This window comes from Dermacentor silvarum, chromosome 8 (assembly GCF_013339745.2).
Source record: "Dermacentor silvarum isolate Dsil-2018 chromosome 8, BIME_Dsil_1.4, whole genome shotgun sequence".
Lineage (NCBI taxonomy): Eukaryota > Metazoa > Arthropoda > Arachnida > Ixodida > Ixodidae > Dermacentor > Dermacentor silvarum.
Genome location: NC_051161.1, coordinates 74,406,271 through 74,425,810, shown reverse-complemented (window position 1 = coordinate 74,425,810; position 19,540 = coordinate 74,406,271).

The following is a 19,540-nucleotide window of genomic DNA, read 5'->3' as shown; positions in this document are numbered from 1 at the left end:
GAAGCTCCGGAGGGTCTTCAGTGACGTCGGCTTAGGGATGTCGGCGACAGCTCGAAGTTTCGCAGGATCAGGGAGGACGCCGTCTTTGGACACAACGTGGCCCAAGATAGTCAAGGTGCGAGCTGCAAAGCGACACTTTTTGATATTCAGCTGAAGACCAGCGTTCTTAAGACATGTCAAAACTTGGTGGAGACGTGAGAGGTGCGTCGAGAAGTCTGAAGAAAACACGACGATGTCATCCAGGTAGCATAGGCAAATGTTCCATTTGAGACCACGAAGTATGTTGTCCATCATGCGCTCGAAAGTTGCGGGCTCATTACAGAGCCCGAATGGCATGACGGTAAATTCATATAGCCCATCAGGGGTGACAAACGCTGTCTTCGGTCGATCGCATTCGGCCATGGGAACCTGCCAGTAGCCAGATCGTAGGTCCAATGACGAGAAGTACTCAGCGCCTTGTAAACAATCGAGTGCATCGTCAATGCGGGGTAAAGGGTAGACGTCCTTCCGTGTGACTTTGTTGAGGCGGCGGTAATCGACACAGAAACGAATAGAACCATCTTTTTTTCGCACTAGCACAACTGGAGAAGACCACGGACTCTGGGATGGTTGAACGACGCCACGCTCGAGCATGTCATTCACTTGGTCGCTGATTATACGACGCTCCGCCGCTGAAACGCGATAGGGGCGTTGTCTGAGGGGAGAGTGGGACCCGGTGTCGATGTGGTGGGAAACACTGTTCGTACGACCCAAGGCGTGTTCCGTACAGTCGAACGAAGAACGGAAAGTATCTAGGAGAGACAGGAGTTGCTCGCGGTGCTCGAGGGAAAGGTTGGCGTCAACGCATGAATCAAAGACTTCGGTAGCCAATCGGGAGCTTTTCGGAAATGGTGTCGTGGTGTCGAGCGAAAGGCCAGAAGAGGAGCCAGGCACGTCCAAACACTCCGACATGTCAATAGGTTCGACACAGCCGAGGCACTCGTCGCGAAGCAGAGTCAGCGGGTATTGGAACGGGTCGTCCACAAGCATAATTGTTGTACCAGCGGCTACGTCAAGAACGGCGAATGGAAGTGGTAGAGATTTGCGGTGAAGAAAAACAGATGAAGGCGTGAACAGTACCGAGGCGTCGGGCGCCGATGGACACAACAAAGCGACTGGTGTTGAAGTGCTTGGTGGCAGATCAGTATCGGCGGCGACAATAATCTTTAAGGGGGCGGGAGAGGCGGCAGGCAGAGTGGTGTTAACGACAGACAGAGCAACTTCGGCACGGGCACAGTAAATGACGGCACGGTGGCGCGACAGAAAGTCCCATCCCAGGATGACATCATGGGAGCAGGAAGGCAGAACAAGGAACTCAATTGTGTAAACTACGTCCTGAATAACGATCCTAGCGGTGCATGCGGCTGAAGGTTCGATGGGCTCCGTGGTGGCAGTACGAAGTACAAGGCCAGAAAGTGATGTGGTGACCTTCCTAATCTTACGGCAAAGAGTCTCACGTATGACGGAAACCGCAGCGCCCGTGTCGATGAGTGCGAATGTAGCGGCTCCTTCAACCTGTATTTCTATAATGTTTTGCGGCGATAGCGGAGGTCTTGGGCATTTCGACAAGCGTGCAGCTCTTGCCTCCGAAGCTGCAGCATTTAGTTTCCCTCGTTGGAAGGCGGGCGACGACGCATCGGCGATATCGAACGGCGACGCGGTGATGGTGAACGACGGGGGCTGAAGTTCTGACGACCGGTCCAGAAGTTCGGCGATGGGTTCGAATCAGCATGCTGGTGGGATGCAGGTACTTGTGGCTCAGCGAGGACGTCCTGACGCGGCAGGTGACGGCGACAAAAGCGCGCCACATGTCCCGCGATACCGCACTAGAAGCATATCGGCCGATTGTCCCGCGTGCGCCATGGATCTTGCGGCCGGAAGTACTAAGGGGACATTTGAGGGACAGGGAGCTGGGCGCGGTGGCGTCGCCGAGTATGGGAGTGTCGTTGGTCTAGGCCGCGACACGACTTCAGCGTAGGTCAAAGGTGCAGCAATCTGTTGGACTGCTGGAAGGACCTCTGCAACCTGCTCGCGGATGGCCTGCTGCACGGCCGAGGACAAAGGTTGGACAGGCTCCTGGGTGAGAGGGAGCAGCGAGAGCAGGTGGGCCACCTCTTCACTAATATGAAGGCTTTGATCTGAGGCAGCAGATACCCGTCATCAGCCTGTCCGTGAGCAGTCACCAAACTGGAAAGGGAGGCCACTTGAGGAACAGTTTGGCGGGTGAGCGCTCGTTGCCGGCGTAATTCGTCGAAGCTTTGGCAATATGTGACTACGGCTGCAACGGTGGTAGGATTCTTGGCCATGAGCATCTGAAAAGTGTCATCATCAATGCCCTTGAGGATTTCTTTATTCTTATCTTCCTCAGTCATCGTTCGGCTCACGCGGTTGCAGAGATCGATGACGTCCTCGATGTAACTAGTGAAAGTCTCGCCCGACTGTTGCGCTCAGTGGCGAACGCGCTGTTCGGCGCGAAGCTTTCGCACGGCAGGACCACCAAATACTTCCGCGAGTGCAGTCTTAAAGTCATTCCATGTCGCAATGGTTGCTTCATGGTTGCGGAACCAGAGGTGGGCGACACCCGCAAGATGAATGAATGAATGTGTGTGGTTTAGTGGCGCAAGGGCCAGGTATGGCCAAAGAGCGCCATGCCAGTGTTTGTTAGTTCGCAGTGAAGTGATGAATTATTATTATTATTATTATTATTATTATTATTATTATTATTATTATTATTGTTATTATTATTATTAATATTCCCAGCGTCGGTGGTAGTTTTGGTCGGCGGTGCATGCCGGCACAAAAAAATTTCGGGGGGGGGGGGGGGGGCTGAAGCCCCATCAGCCCCCCCCCCCCCCCCCCCCCCCCCTGGCTACGCGCCTGGTAGAGAGGATGAGACCAGGACCCATTTGTGCGGTATCCTTACCGCCACCGCCGCCGATCGCTCGACGGCGCCGATATCGTCGCTAGGCCTTTTCCGGCTGACTTCAAGCTAAAGCGGACGGCGCATTGGAATGAATTACCGACGCTCACAAGCCGCAATATTTTATTACCGTTGTTATCGCTCTTCGCAATGATTGTAGACGAAGAAGAAAACACGCTTATATAAGCGGCGCCGTTGGCTGCGATGCGAGCACAGCCGAGCCCTTCGTCTCCCATCGGTATAGCCGTGCACGGCAGCTGAGCTCGACAAGTATCGGAGCTCTCGAGTTCATGTTTAACGTTTGACAGCGGATATCGTTCTTGATAAAATGTACAATTTATGCATCACTTTATCTAAGGACAATTATTTATTATGGAACAGAAGCTGCAGCCGATGTTTTCGTCGCCAGTGGCAGAGGCGCGCAGCTTCGCAGTCGTCTATTGGCCCGTTGATCGTGCTGCGGGCGGTGCGCCGGCCGAACTACCGTCTACTTTGGACACCTCTCGCTCCGCAGACGTTATAGGGCACGGGAGGCCGGTTCGCAGCCGCTAGCGTGGACGTGAAACGCCTCCCGGAAGTGGGAGGTGTTTTGCGAAGCGCGTTGGCGATGACGTTTGTCACGTGACATTTGGAGCAGCACTCGGCGAGGAGGGGAGACCAGCCGACGAGGAGAGCAGCGAAAGAAAGAGCGAAACGAGCGAGGGCCGTTTTTCGATCATGAAACGCGTGCACGGTGTAAGAATAACCGTGAACGCGTGTAACTCCGCTATTACGGCACGATTTCGAAAAATTCTCGCGGCTACGTGTTCGTTGTAGACTCGTCAACAACTGCAACACCACAACTAAATTTCGTCATCTCGGTGGTTTAGGGGCTTCTGTCGCTTCGCAGAAAGGCCAAAGTGGCAATTCAGCAGTTCCTTAATCATCCACGGCTGCAGAGTACGTTTGCATAACGATTGGCGAACAGGAAATTCCGCCCTTAATTTGCGCGACAGTACAGGCCATAATACAGGCGAGAAAGGATGACTAAACTGAACGGAATTTTTAAGTGTGGATTGCTGGGTGAGTTAGTACTCGATAAAATAATCTGCGCGTCTGTCGTGTATCTTTCTTCGGGCGTCTTGTGTGTCGTGCTATATTTTGTTGTTACAAAACTTGGGTGTCCCACAGCCCATACTTGCTATTTGCGCATGCGCTAGCTCCCGCGTCGCGAGTGTGCTTGATTCATCGCAGTGCACGTGTAGAAGGCGCTGAGCCGTTCTCTTCAGAGGGCTGTACGAAAAATCGCGCCTCTTCGTCTCCTAATCGCACTCTCGCTCAGGTATGCGTAAGGATGGGCGCCGTGAAGGCGAGTACGCCTGCTCCCGAGCGCTGGGCTGCGCATGCCTTGTGGGCTGCTCGCGCGACGCGCCCTAAGCATGGGCATATGAGCAGGGATTGGGGATTAAGAAGCGCCGAGCAAGCATTCCTCATATAGAGACTGGCCAAGCTTTGCGTGGGCGTCGCCTCGGACACTGCGGCTCATGGTCCTGGTCATAAGAACTCGGCGACCCGGGACTGGAATCGATGAACACACCGGAATGTGTCCTGAGGAAACGCCCGATTCCGGCACCATGACGAAGTTCCCGATGTTGCGCGTCTTGGGCCGACTACAGCGGAGAGAGGATTTGTGAGTGGTAGCGGTCACCGCCGCGCCGTGAACTGTATTGCCCTTGGTATCATCCCACGTTGAAACCAGCGCGAGCGTTGGGCCGTTTAGAGTGGCGTCACATGACCGGCCCTGTCTTTGTCGAGAAGGGCGTTCTTCAGCGAGCAGTGTTCTCTTCGGTGTTGTTGCGCATGTGGTGTTTGTCGCGCGGACTTAATAGGCCTGTTTCGTCTCCGTTGCCTAAAATGATTTGCCGCGCTGTGGAGCCTTGCGATTTTGCGAGCGTCGCTACATTCACGAAGGAGGAGCAGTTTAACGCAACATCTAGACGTTTCAAGCGCCGATTATAAATAGCAGAGGTGAAATGCTACCGATCCACTGCACCCTTATCGATCTTTCAAGCTTGCTTTCGCCGGAAACAAATAGGTGTCGTAGTGTGTTGTGACTCGGCGTGTTTCTTCGTCAGGTGGTTCCGGGCTCACCGCGCGACACTTCTGAAACTTGGTCCCTTCAAGGTACACCTTACACCGACTGCACCAACCGCGCAGGCGATGAACAAATAAGCTGACGTTGTGAACTAAGTTGGGTTGGGCTGGGTTTTCGACGACGTAACATACGCAGCAAAGCAGCACGATTGGCTAGAGACACAAACACGTGTGATCTAATCTGGCTCACTACACTTTCTTATCTCTGAACCGTACGAATCAAGATGCTCCCGCGAGAGGATCGCTATCTTGTTCTCTTGTTTTTTTCTATTGAGTGGCGACACTTCAGAGTCAGACCAGTAAATTAGGATGCAGTGGCTCCTAATTGCTTGGAGAGAGTAGCGTCCGCCGGCAGGTTTGGCCCTGCACACTGTGAGAGTGCCCCTGGCCGAAATCGGTCGATGTCGGCCATCCTCGATTGATGGCGCAGTCGCCGCGCCCGTTCCCGTGCTCCGCTGGGGGCCTCATTATAGCGGACACTTACTTTGCCCGAGACGCACCACGCCGTGGACCGGGGTGCAGACTCTGATTGGAAAGAAGTGCGCCTGGTAGTCGCTCGCACCGTCTTCCAGCCGTCTCCGCGCTTGCTGCTAACGAGTTCAGGAGTGACCTCGGTTGGACGCGTCCTGCGGAGGAGGCCGTTTATGTGGCGGTTAAGCCGACGGCACTGCTTCGGTAGACAGCGCGTTCTCCTCGTCACCTCATCACTTCACTGTATTTCCTGAAAGACCCCGTGCAGGAGAATTGCATCAGGTATGGGTATACAACATATTCGAAAAGGTGTGACCCGAGTTTTCAAGTTTCGAAAGAATGTTGTTGCAGCCTGAAAAAAACTGTGTTGAGCTAGTAATAGCAGGGACTTGGCAGGAAGGACATTCCCACCCGTTAATTTTACGTTAGAGAAACGAGGATGAAAACGTATTCGTGTTGTGCTACCTTAAGGGGACGACCAGTTCGTTGTGATAGAGGGGCAGTGTATGGTGGGTGATTGTCGAATAAAAGAACTCGGGAAAGAGCCAGAGAGGGTATCTACGCTTGGCGTCGTAGGTTCTACATAAGGTGCTGATTTGTACGTCGGCAACAACCCTTACCTCTGCTTCATTTTCTTCTGCTCAGAGTGCTGGCTGATACCGCGCCGACACGCAAGGTGTCGGTCAAGGCGCTATTGAAGTTGCTGCGTCCGAGTGGCCTATTATTGACCCTTTTCGCGGAGCAGTTTGTTTTAGAGAAACGAGATGGCGCTCACGGCGGCGCGCCACTAAAGCCCCACACCTCTCCTCAGCGACCGCGCACGAATACGAAACCATTACCGCTTTTACCTTGCTACTGTGCGATCAGCTGTCGGAAATGCAACTGAGTTTTCGCTCACACGCTGTGCTCCAATCATGCTAGATTTAATCATGTGGATTGAAGACGTGTGCAGTAGTTGGCTACAAAAATAGTGACTGGCATGTTAAGGAATAGAATGAATCTGTGTGGCCAAGTTCGCGGACCGCTGCTGCAACTGTCCGAACGTGTTACCGGCACTTCGTGATGTACGGCTTTCCTCGAGGATACAGAAATTTGCTCATCCCCCAGCCTTGTATCGCTAACCTTCAAAGAAAGGGCTTCATCCCGAGAACGTTGGAAAGAGTGAGTACCACTCGTTAAACAATGACAAAGGGAGTAGCGCCGCTTCCTGACATAGTAAGTTTCGCGCACGTTATCTATACACATCTGTCCCAAATTACAGAAAAACTTACGCCCACTCTATCGCCGACGTATCAAGAATAAGTGAATGGTCGCACACTTGAATATATGCGCACTGTATACGCAAAATAAATGACGGACTACACCTATGGCGCACCAATGGTCGAAGCTGCATGTTTCGTGACAGTCCACAAGAGTGAGCGAGTTACTAGCTGTAATATATATTTGCTACAAGGTACCCAATGTACAAAACAGCTACGCCACAAGCCTTGTGCGAAGCAAGAACAAATCTATCGGAACTGAGCCCACCTGCGAGCGATTAGGCAGAAAATAATCAGATAGTGGCCGCACCGAGGAACTTCACTGCGTCAGAAACTAACAAGCCACTGCTTCAAAATATTTGCCGAATAAAGAAGAAAGACCAAACACACTAATCCCGACTCAATTCATAATCGGAAAGCTTGGATAGCTTGTAATACGTACATATTTAGTGCCGCTTTTAGAACAAGCACCATATACGCTGCTTGCGCCGTTTGGACAGCTTAATCAGCTCCGAAAGCGCTTTTGCATGTTCTCTGAAGCTGTGATCAAAGCTTCGTGTCGTCCACCTAGTCACCGTCTACGATATCTCCGAAAACAGAGGTTTTCTAAGCCGCGCCGGCGTCATACACTTCCATTGTAAACAAGGAGGCAACGGAGGCAGTTGAGGCAAGCAATGGACACGTCACCACGTGATCAAACATGGCAGCGCCCACGGGATCGCCGCGAAAAAGGTCAATAGAGACTTTGATAATACGGGGTGTACCACTCCCCCGTCTTAATTTTTCTTTTTTACACGTTTACTTATTTTTCTTTCTCCGGTGTTCTTTCCGTCTTCGTTTATCCTTACTGTTCTCCCAATGCAGATTAAGATAGAGTACAGGGTGTAGTTCAGTGAAAGAGAGCATCTTATATGCGTTTGAGACCATTGCCCGTCCTTGTTTTTCACCATGGCGTAGAAAAATCTAGCACGTGACATGAGCTTTTACTCCAGAGAGAGAGAGAGAGAAGAAAGAGAGAAATAAAGCAAAAAAGGAGGAACACAGAGAGAGAAAGAGACACAGAGCGCATGTCACGCGATCACGGCCGGTCGCTATCACCGCACGTACGCGGTCATCACACAAGGTCACGTGCAGCTCAATAAACACCAATTAACGCGATATACGTTTGTGCAGGTTTGTGGTCTTTAAGGATTGTAGCAGTCAGCTTCTGTTGCCCTCTACCCGAGAAATGCATAAAGGTACTAGCGGCTGCGGTGCCGTCCGCTTCCTACAATTGTCGGTGAATACCTGGTATTTCATTCTGATGAAACTATCGTAACGGCTATTTCATTTTCGCGCGTCGAAAAGGCGGGAGGTGGACGCAAGGAAAGAAGAGAGTAGGCGTTCGTCTCAAGTGTGATTTGAAGTTATCAGCATATAGATAAAGTAAACAAAAAAATAATTATGGGGTTTTACAAGCCAAAACCACAATCTGGTTACAAGGCACGCGGTAGTGGGAGATTGCAGATTAATTTTAACCACCTGGGGTTCGCTAACGTGGTTTGCTTATGATGGTGCCCCCGATATACGCGAGCAGTACGCTGTTTCTGCAGGGGGACAGTCTTGGACTATGTAATCTCAGCTAAAGCACCGTGAGGTTTCTGAGCCTTTTATTTAGTCCATGTTTTTCACACCAACTTCTCTTACAAGCGTTGATAATTATGTGCCAGTGATGCAGTTCACTGTTCGGAATTCCATTCGCGCCCTCATGATGATTTATCCCTGTTGACTGACAGTGATCACGTTACTTGTGAACGCTGAAGGGCATGGTTAGCATGAATCATTTTACCATACGCTATAAGCGATACAAATCTTGTCGCGCTACCCCGCCTCTAGATAAAAGATACGGAAAAAAAGAAAGATTACCGATTACATTATCATCGCGCTTAAATAACGACTTTTGTCTAGATTGCCCATTGAGAGGAAAAAAAAAATTAAAAAAAGTGCCGTTAAAGAAGCTACGATTTGTTGTGTTCAGAAACAAGGAAGGAGAACCTTCATAAAGGAGATAACGTGATATCTACAAATATGCTATATGCCATGCATGATAGCTATAACTGTGATAACAAAAGAGAACCTTTGTTAAAGTTGTATTTCTGCCTCAGACCTAATTCGTTGTGACTTGGCACCCCCGCTGGCTCTTTAGCAGTGTTTCTGATTTCGGCGTACTTCGGCTGACCTTGCTTGAGTCTCGAACTTCAGCCACATATCGATTTCTAGCCCTTCTACGTTTCGCAAGCGTCGTGCGTCGTACGAGTATGGCCGAAAGTCTCATATTACGGTCACCTATGCACCGCGTTTGTAAAATTTCTTTCACATTGTAACACGGCTTTCAGCCAGGACTAGCGATGCACCGCAAACTGCTTTTTGATGGGCCTCATGAAAAATATGTTTTGAACATCTATCTCCGTCGCAGGAGATGACCACAGTGTGGCATTCATGGTTGGGAACTTTTATTTTTGTGAATTACATTTTTTTTAATATCTCTCAGAGCATTGAGAAAATTTTTGCACTGTACTTTGATATCTCGCGTGCCTGTTCTTATGCTGAGCGATAAAAGATTGCAGGCTTGGGCGCATGGGGGGCCCGGTTGATATATGCTTTCACTGGACCTTTTATTTTTAGAAAAGCTGCAGGCACCATCGTTGTACAGAAAGTGAGATGGCCAAAAAACTCCAGCATGATATGTTTAGTGTAGGTGTACAAGGTAGTCATCGAGGATTAGAGTAGCCAGTAAGAAGCGGAGATTTGCGATGAGTTGAAGCTAAAAAAAAAACAAAAACAAAACAAAATCACTGCTACGTTTTACACGGCACTTGAAAACATTCATTTAACCTCCTCTTCGAAGCATGATGACATTACAATGAATCTAACTTTTTCTTCTGCTTGAACTCAGGAGTGGCGAAAAACTCTATCTTTACGTTTTGTTTTGTTTCCTTTACTATAAAAAGTATAGCTTTTACCTAAGAGATAACTATCCAATAACTCAAGGGCGAGAGTGGCTCTCTTACAGGAGCGCCAAAATTTGGCCACCTGAACGCATCTGCGCTTTAACGCAGACCACCATCAACAGAAATAAGAATAGAAAATACTTGCTTAAGCGAGTAATTTCCCTTTGCATTTTTTTTGCTTTCTACCTGAATTATTCACGCGCTAAGCTGAGCTGCGGCCGCGAGCAAGGAGCACCTGTACTAGCAAAACAGGAATGAGTTGTTACTACAATTTTTGTCGTAACCGTCTGAAACAGTTTAAATCTTATGAGCCACTTTGGGCCTCATTTCGTTCACTGAACAGCATGTGTGGAGTCTGACCCGTTGATCACGTCATTGTGTACACGTGAGCCTTCACTCTTTGTCATCATATCTATCTATCTATCTATCTATCTATCTATCTATCTATCTATCTATCTATCTATCTATCTATCTATCTATCTATCTATCTATCTATCTATCTATCTATCTATCTATCTATCTATCTATCTATCTATCTATCTATCTATCTATCTATCTATCTATCTATCTATCTATCTATCTATCTATCTATCTATCTATCTATCTATCTATCTATCTATCTATCTATCTATCTATCTATCTATCTATCTATCTATCTATCTATCTATCTATCTATCTATCTGTTGTGTTCTGTTCTGTTAATCTAATCTAACCATTTTGCCGCCTATCTGGGTCACTGGGTAGTCCGTGGTCGAATGGGTAGCGCATCGGGCTGTTGTGCTGAGGCAGCGGCCGTGGCTGAGGGAACAGGGCTCAAAGCTAACCGTCGGACCAACTTGGATAACTGAGTATGTGGCAATGTGAACCGTTTCACATTTGTGGCTTCTGTGGATTTTCGTTTATGCCTTCCTGGTTTTGTTAGCACTAGCTTGATCGACCACCTGCACCGTAAATCCTCGCAAAGGCAACGACAGCGAACAGTGAGGCACTTAAAACACCACAAGCGCATCGTTCAAAGTTTTGAAAGACGACGTCGTTTTCACGCACAACAACTCAAGAATTAAAAAGCGAAGTCTTTCGCTCTCTTTCATTTCTTTCTTGCGCGCGCGGCCAGCTGACACAACATTTTTCGCGCTGGTACTTTCCACAACAGGCTTCGTGGATCTAGAATTGTACTTGGAGGCTCCGAATCAATTGCGTTTACGACCGACCGCCAATATAAGGCCAATAAGGCAAAAAAACCGAAGGATAACAACAGAAACAACAGGAAGTGAGCCGCAGGCTTTTGTGTAGCTTTCTTTCCTTTGAGATACTGCGCCTTGGCCAAGGGTTGAAAGACTTGACAGCGGCCTCAGCACGGCGCAGAGCCCGGAGGCGACGCGTTGCTTGCGGCTTGTCGTCGCGAAGCGCCGCTCGGCGTCACGTTGGCGTTGCGGTAAACGACGCGACGAAGGGGGATAAAGACACGCTTTTCTGTCGGCAGCAGTGGCGCGCTAAATGAGATTTTCCTTCATCCGGCCAGATAAATTGTTCCCGTCGCAGCCGCGGCGGCGTCCCCGAACGCTTCCACAGAAATCCCGGCGTCACTCTGTGCGTGCGCTCACTCCTTTCCGGCTTTTCCCTTTTTTTCTTCCCGACTGTCCTGTTCCCTTTCCCTTGACGGTAAAAGCTCCTCTCTGTCTCGCCTCCTCTCACTGCCTTCTTGTTCGGGGTGTTCGTTTTAGTTTTGCAGTGTCTTATTAGCCTCACGGTGACTATAGGATTACACTGGCTAGACACGTGGCTAACATTACATAGATGGGGGGATTAAACAGAGGTTTTACGACTTGGCAGGACGGCACGTTTGTTCGCCTTAAGAGGAAAGAAGAAAAAAACAAAACTTGCTATATCACATGCACGAGTTTATGCGGTGAATGCGTAAGTGAGAATTGCTTTATTGCTTTGTTAATAGGGTTCTACTTGCTTGTCTTACAATTACCACCTCAAAAACTGCCTTTGGAGAATGGGGAATTGTACTTGGAATTCTGTTAGGTGTCGAAAGCATGTTTTGGTGTCCCGTTGCTTGCGACCCCAGCTATCAGAGGTCAGCAACTGGGATCATGACGCGCGGTGATGATGAACGGCAATGAAGGGGAAGTTACGTAGACTGAATAGATATTGGTCGACCCAGGGGGCTGTCTGTCTGTCTGAAAAAACTTTATTGAATGTACACGGAGGAAGCTTTAGGTGGCCCGGAGGGGCCACCTCTCACACTGACTAGGTTCGCTCCTCATTACAGGAGCCCATTGGAGGCCGCCGCGGCTTGTGCTCGGTCGTCCAGGGCCTTCTGACTCGCCAGGTCGGAGCAGCCGAGCAGGGCTGCCTCCCAGTCCTCCCGGGTGGGGTTTGGTTTTGGGGTGAGGTTCGGGGTTGATTGGCATGCCCACGTCATGTGGAAGATGTCCGAAGACTTCTCCGCACAGTGCGGGCATTTTCCTGTACAGGCAGGATCAAAGTGTTTTAAAACTGCCGGGCACAGCAGTGTTTTGGTGTAAAGGCGGAGGAGTGTACGTTCCTCTGCCTTTGTAAGGCCCTTACTGTGCTTAGGATAAATTGCGTGGCCGAATTGGTATAGTTGAGTAATTTCTCGAAAAGTTAGGGCCAGATTGGGTTCGGGATCCATTTCGGAAAGGTCTGAAGGCGTTGCCCGGAGAGTGTGCGCGCGGGCAGCGGCGTCTGCTGTTTCGTTGCCTTCGAGGTCCATATGAGCAGGAACCCTTACGATCGTTCGAGACGCGGGGGCCCCGAGGTAGTCACTATTTTGAAGGATGCGAGACGCAATGAGAGGAATGTACCCCTGTTCAATATTTCTGCAGGCCCCTCTCGAGTCGGTAATGATGACGTGCGAGTCCTGGTCTGCGGCAGGTCTGAATGTCAGGCCATTCACCGCGACGTTTTTATGGGCGACTCGGCCGTGTACCACGCCCCATGGTGAGGGCCGGAGGCGTCCACGTAGAAGATTCCGTGTTTATTCCCATAGTGGCGGGCCAGTGCCTCCGCCCGCGCAAGGCGCCTGCCACTGCGGTCGTCACGTGTCATGTTGGCCGGAAGAGGCCGCACGTGCAGGGCGTATCTCCAGACTTCGGGGATGCGTACGCGCTCTTCCGTCAGTGTTGGGTGCTGGATGTGTAGTCGGGCTAATAGGCGGCGTCCCGACGGCGTCTTTGAAAGTCTTGTATATTGATTGGTCAAGTGTGCCTCCCGGAGCTCCGCGAAAGTGTTTGCCACCCCCAGGCCCATGACGCGGTGGTTGGACGTGGGTTTCGGGAGATCGAGGGCATGCTTGTACATCTTCTTGAGAATCACCTCGAGGGCGTTCTCGTCATACTTGCGCAGGTGGAGGTAATGAGTCGAGTAGAGGATTCGACTGGTCACGAATGCATGCGCCAGCCGGAAAGGCGTCTTTGCACCGTAATCCCCCGCGTTTGTTGGAAACCCGGCGGACCATCCGGCCCACCTGGTCCCCCACTTTACGCTAATTTGGCTGTTGTCCTATCAACTCGTTTGTGTTTGTGGATAAAGAGACCAAGCACTCGAATCTCATCGTGTTCGGGTATCGGGCCGCGGGCCAGGAATAGATCCATTTTGATGGTGCACTTAGGCGACGGGCGAATGTGCACAAATTCGGATTTGAATGGGGAGCACTGAAGGCCGCAGCGGCGGGCGTAGGCGTCCACGATCTCCGCCGCTTGCTGCATGTTGGCCTCAATGTCTCCAACCGATCCGTGTTTGGCCCAGATGGTTATGTCGTCGGCGTACAGCGCGTGCTGGACGCCTTCGACCTTCGCCAGCTGAGCCGGAAGCTTCATCATGGCCAGATTGAAAAGTAACGGCGAGAGGACCACGTCCTGTGGGGAACCTCTCGTTCCCAGTTGATAGGGGCCATGTTCTTCGTCTTGTATTCGGATGAAAGATTGTCGATCCGAGAGTAATTGCTTGACATACTGGAATGTGTTATATCCACAGTTGGTGTGGGAGAGATGTTGCAGAATAATTTCGTGTGTGACATTGTCGAAAGCCCCCTTCAAGTCTAGGGCGAGTATTGCCTTATCGTTGAGGGGGTATTCGACAGGGTTGAGAATTTTTCGGTCGAGTTGAATCAGAACATCCTGCGCGGACCGGTGTGGGCGGAAACCAAACATGGTGTCTGCGAATGCATTTTGGGTTTCCAGAAACCCAGACAGCCTGTCCCGCACCATGGTCTCCATCAGCTTTCCCGCACAAGACGTGAGAGAGATGGGGCGGAGGTTGTCTGTGTTTATGGCTTTGCCGGCTTTTGGAATGAAAGTTACCAGAGAGGTCTTCCATTCGATTGGGATGGGGTGCCTCACCAAGCCAAATCGAGTTGATGAAAGCAAGTAGGGTATCGTAGGTGGGGTTGGGAAGATTGGCAAGCAGTTTCACGGTTATCTTGTCCCGTCCCGGTGCCGTTCCTCGTTTCATTTTAGCTATAGGGGCCGCCTTCAGGTCATGCAGCTGGAACGGCTGATCCGGCTCCGCGTTCTCTGAACCTGCATTCGAGTACGCGTGTCCTCGGGGGTCCTGTTGAGTGCAAAGTTACTGGTCGCGTAGTTTGTACGCTAATTTTGAGGTATCTCCATCGAAGCTATGAATAGCTCATTGGAAATGTTTTTGTGTCTCGGCGCGTGCTTGAGTCGGGTAAATTAGGGCGCGGAAGAGGCGCCACGTGCTCCGGCTAGACATTTGTCTGGCCGCCGTGTTACAGCGGTCCACCCTGTTCGAGTCGGTGAGCTGGGCCGCGTACTCTGCCGCTCGCTGGGTGAGCTCGCCAATGCAAATTTTGAGCTTTCTATTATGTTTTTGGCGGCTCCATCAGCGGACGAGGCTGTGCCGCGCCTCCCAGAGGTGCAGAAGGTCGTTGTCTACCTCCGGCGTTGCCTCCGAGAGTTGAGTTTGGGTTTCCGTCGAACGAAGGTGTGTAACCAATTCTTGTGCCCACGCGTGGTATCCTTGTTCGCGGATAGAGGCCGAATTGATGCCCAGGGGGCCGATGTGAGTCATTCGCGATTCGCTTCTCTCGAAAAATTATTTACCTTTCTACACTCTTTGTAAACGTCTTCCTCTGTAGTTCATTGAACTTAGGGCCGATGACCGTGTATGCGTTGAGCTGCACTCTAAGTAAACATCGCCCATCGAAGGACTCACAGAAAACTGAAGCTGGGATCCCACCTTCTTGCTAACAATGCCTATAGCCCCAAGAGTATAGGCCACTCGTTTCTTATAGCGTGCCGCAAAACCATCTCTTCTTCTGCGGGTCAAACCACGGGAGAAAGAAAACAAGAATCTCGCGCTTCGTAAAACAGCAAGCAAGGTGAGCGGAACGGGAGACGGTAGTTGTGATCCGGCACTCATCGACTATACCCGCGCCTCCAAGCGTTCACGGCACGCACTGCGCTTATATATGTATGTATATACGTGAACGCCACAGAACGCACCGACTTATACACAGACCCGCACGCACGTCGTTCCGGAGACCAACGGGCAGAAACGGCGCCAACAACGACAAACAAACCGCGGGCATCGCTGAAGCAGCGGGTGCTCGGGCACGGCACACGACGACTCTCCTCTGCCGTATCGTGCGTGGAAACAATTGGGGTTTCATGCTCCACTCGCTCGGAACACGGCGCCAGGCCGCCCGGCAAACGGCGCCCCCTCCCCCACCCTCTTTCCCTCTTTCGCTCTGGTTGGATGGGAACGCTTGCCGCTTTGCCTTTGCACTTGTTCTTTGCCGTTTGTTGCTCCCGCAGCCCTTTCCTGCTCCCCCACTAACAGAGCGGGTCCGGACATTGCGGCCTTTCCCTCTATGTTTCCCCACTTTCCATGTCCTTTTTCCGCGCTCGTCTTCTACTTGCTTTTTCGCTCGCAATGCTTTTTTACTCTCGTTCACTGGACTCCGCTTCCCTTTTGTTTTCCCCTCCATCCCCACCGTCCTTTCCCCTGCACTGTCCTCGCTGCTTGGGTTCTTCTAATTCTTTTATTTGCACCGTTTCTCTCGTTGCTTTTTATTCCGCGCCCGCGCCTCCACTTTCGGCCTGTTACTGCCGCCTGTTAATACAGGATGAAATGCCCGTGGTCTTTCTTTTGATGCGATTCCAGTTCCGGCAGTCTTTAAGCGTTAATTTTGTCCTTATTCCTTTTGACGTGGCTTATAGCGCCAGCTCTGTCGTCTCCCGTAGAATTTTCCCTCTTCTAGCACAGTTCCATCAGTCCTGTTTTTACTCCACATGCGTTTCATTCTTCCCGTTTGTTCTGGCAGATTCTTTCCTGTATTCATCCTGCTTTCCCGGACGCTCGCTTGCCTTTGCTCCCAAGCTTTCTCGTCTCCATCAGCCCTTTGTGCCCCGATTTCTTTCATTTCGTGTTTCCCTTTGCTCCCCATTTTCCTTTCCTTACCACTCCATATTTCTTTTCAACTTTAATTTTTCTTGCTTGTCTTTCTTGCACTGTCGCACAACTCTGTGCTTGCTTTTTTCCCCCTCTTACTTCAATGACGCTTTAGGAGCACGCCATTTCCTGCCTTTCCCATTTTGTCCCTTCTAAGTATACGCAATGCCGACTCCCGCGATGTTCCACTTTCGACTCTGGCTTCTGCCCTTACTGCGTCTCGTGTGTTTTTAGTCGTTATATACACGTATCCCGGGTGGGGTGCTTACATACGGCTAAAAGGAAAGGGCGTACGTGCGAAGGATAAGGCGCACTCTACGCTCCCTCGCTGCCGTCACGTTGGGAGAGGATTCCCATCTATGGCGTTTCCGGTCGTTTCTCACTGTACTTCCATATTGCTGTTGCTTTCGTTCCTCCAGCTTGGTATACTAGTTGGTCACCCATTGCCCTCACTGTACGGCGGTTACTGGTTGAGAGAGAGGTAAAAACATATATCTTGGCACGTTCAGATAGTGCACCGCAGACCGGCCTATTTGTACACGCCCTGCTTAACGTAGCTGCAATTTCTTTGTCTATTCGAGCCCCTTTACATATCTATCTATCTATCTATCTATCTATCTATCTATCTATCTATCTATCTATCTATCTATCTATCTATCTATCTATCTATCTATCTATCTATCTATCTATCTATCTATCTATCTATCTATCTATCTATCTATCTATCTATCTATCTATCTATCTATCTATCTATCTATCTATCTATCTATCTATCTATCTATCTATCTATCTATCTATCTATCTATCTATCTATCTATCTATCTATCTATCTATCTATCTATCTATCTATCTATCTATCTATCTATCTATCTATCTATCTATCTATCTATCTATCTATCTATCTATCTATCTATCTATCTATCTATCTATCTATCTATCTATCTATCTATCTATCTATCTATCCTTGTTGGCCTCTATTCTGTTTTTAAATGCGAAGCATTTCTTGGAGAAAATTTGCCAGTATGCAAGTTATACCCGCCACGGTGGCTCAGTCAGCTAAGGCGTTGCGCTGCTGAGCACGAGATCGCGGGATCGAATCCCGGCCGTGGCGGCCGCATTTCTATGGCGGCGAAATGCAAAAACGCCCGTGTGCTTGCGTTGTAGTGCACGTTAAAGAACCCCAGGTGGTCAAAATTAATTCGGAGTCCTCCACTACGGCGTGCCTTATAATCAGAACTGGTTTGGTCACGTAAAACCCCAAAAAGAACATTTGCCACTTGAGAGTATCTATATATCTAGCCGCCTACGTCTTGGGGCTCTCATGGTCGTTTCGTTAACTTATGTACCAAAATTGCCATCGTGTGACAAGAGCGTATGACGAAAATAAATAATAGGTCGTGACATGAATGTCATGAGATGCGTGTCATGTAGGTCATTTGTGTTTTTCGACCTCTAAACACTGATGGACGCCACCGCTTCCGCTGAAGTGGCGCCGATTAGAGATGCCAAAAGTGATCAGCACCTGCTTCAGATGTGCTTTTGCCGGAACCTGCCACGGATAGAGACGACTTTGCGTACCACTTTCCTTGGGCTTTCGCGTATACTATAAAGTCAATTGACGCTCCTTGTTGGCAATTGGAACGCTATGACTTTCAAGAGATGCAAGTGTTCTTTTTTTGTATTTAACTTGCACACTGCATTTGGGGCGACGCTCTGAAGGAAACGCTCAAGAGACTGTCGCCTCCGTCTTGTTGCATTAGTACAAATTGGCAAAAGTACATGATGTGTGATAAAAATGCCTCGATAGGAACACATGTCACGCTGTTGCGGAGTAGAAGGACGGAATTGGCAGAAGGAAGGAATTGGCAGATGGACGAAGTTAGTCGAAGGACGAAGTTGGTCGAAGGACGAGGTTGGTCGAAGGACGAAGTTGGTCGAAGGACGAAGTTGGTCGAAGGACGAAGTTGGTCGAAGGACGAAATTGGCAGAAGGACGAAATTGGCAGAAGGACGAAATTGGCAGAAGGACGAAATTGGCAGAAGGACGAAATGGGCAGAAGGACGAAATTGGCAGAAGGACGAAATTGGCAGAAGGACGAAATTGGCAGAAGGACGAAATTGGCAGACGGACGAAATTGGCAGACGGACGAAATTGGCAGACGGACGAAATTGGCAGACGGACGAAATTGGCAGACGGAAGAAATTGGCAGAAGGGCAAAATTGGCAGTAGGACGGAACTCCATTCCTGAAAGTTTTGTGTTCTTGGAGCAACCATGTGGCCCCCGCTGTGGGAGCCACGTTACTTATTACACTCCGACATTGTCTACGAAAAGAGCATTCTTACTTTCTAGCTCATGCAATCCGACACGTCTGTATGCTTACGTGACAATTAAAACACAGACCTACAGACTATCGAAAAGCGTGCTGGTTCCAGTTTAGTAGCTTATACACGGCCCAGTATGTCCACTGAGTATGCCTTGTCACATTGATTTTGATGGAACGTGTCAGCAAGAGGGCGGTGTCGTCCCCAAGCAGCTTTAGCTGCAGTGAGACGTCGTAGTAGAGACTGGGTTAAGGTAAGCAAGCATATTAACGTCGGCTGCAGTGCTTTACATCGTTACTATGTCACATCAACAAGGCCGAACGGCAGCACTGGTCATTAAACAACGCAGTTTTTTACGAGCGTTCATTTGAAGATGCTTCTCGATTTTGACACTTCAGTGACTTGTGCAATTTCCTGCGGATTTAATTTCACTACTTTAGATATTTGTTTCAACTTGGTATATGCTGCTTGTTATAGAACACCATATACCGCGTTTTTTTTATATAGCGAAGCTGCATATGCATCCTAGGCGAAACGTCCGTCCGTGCTCCCTCGGCACAACCGCGCGAATGCGCTCGTGCCACTGCTCACGCGTTCGTCGTCGTTTTCTTCCACAGCTGGCTCCGTTGCCGCTCATCATTCCAGCGTTGATTTTCACTTCTCTTGTGTCGTCGTAATGGGGAGGCCGCGTTCACGGGGGTATGAGCCATTCGTTGCCTTACGTGACGGACAGATTTAATAACAGTGGTGATACGCGAATGTGTGCGCGTACATATCGTTACGATGACCACCGATCAGGACAATAAGCATGTTCGTACCTTTGTTCAAAATTCAAAATTCCGCAGGAATCGGTGCGCATGCACAAAAAAAAAAAAAAAGAAAAAGAGAGAATCGAGTTGGAGAGGAGTTAGGAGCAAGAGGAGAGGGAATGTCTGGGTCTTTCCCCTTGGAGTAACACGTGT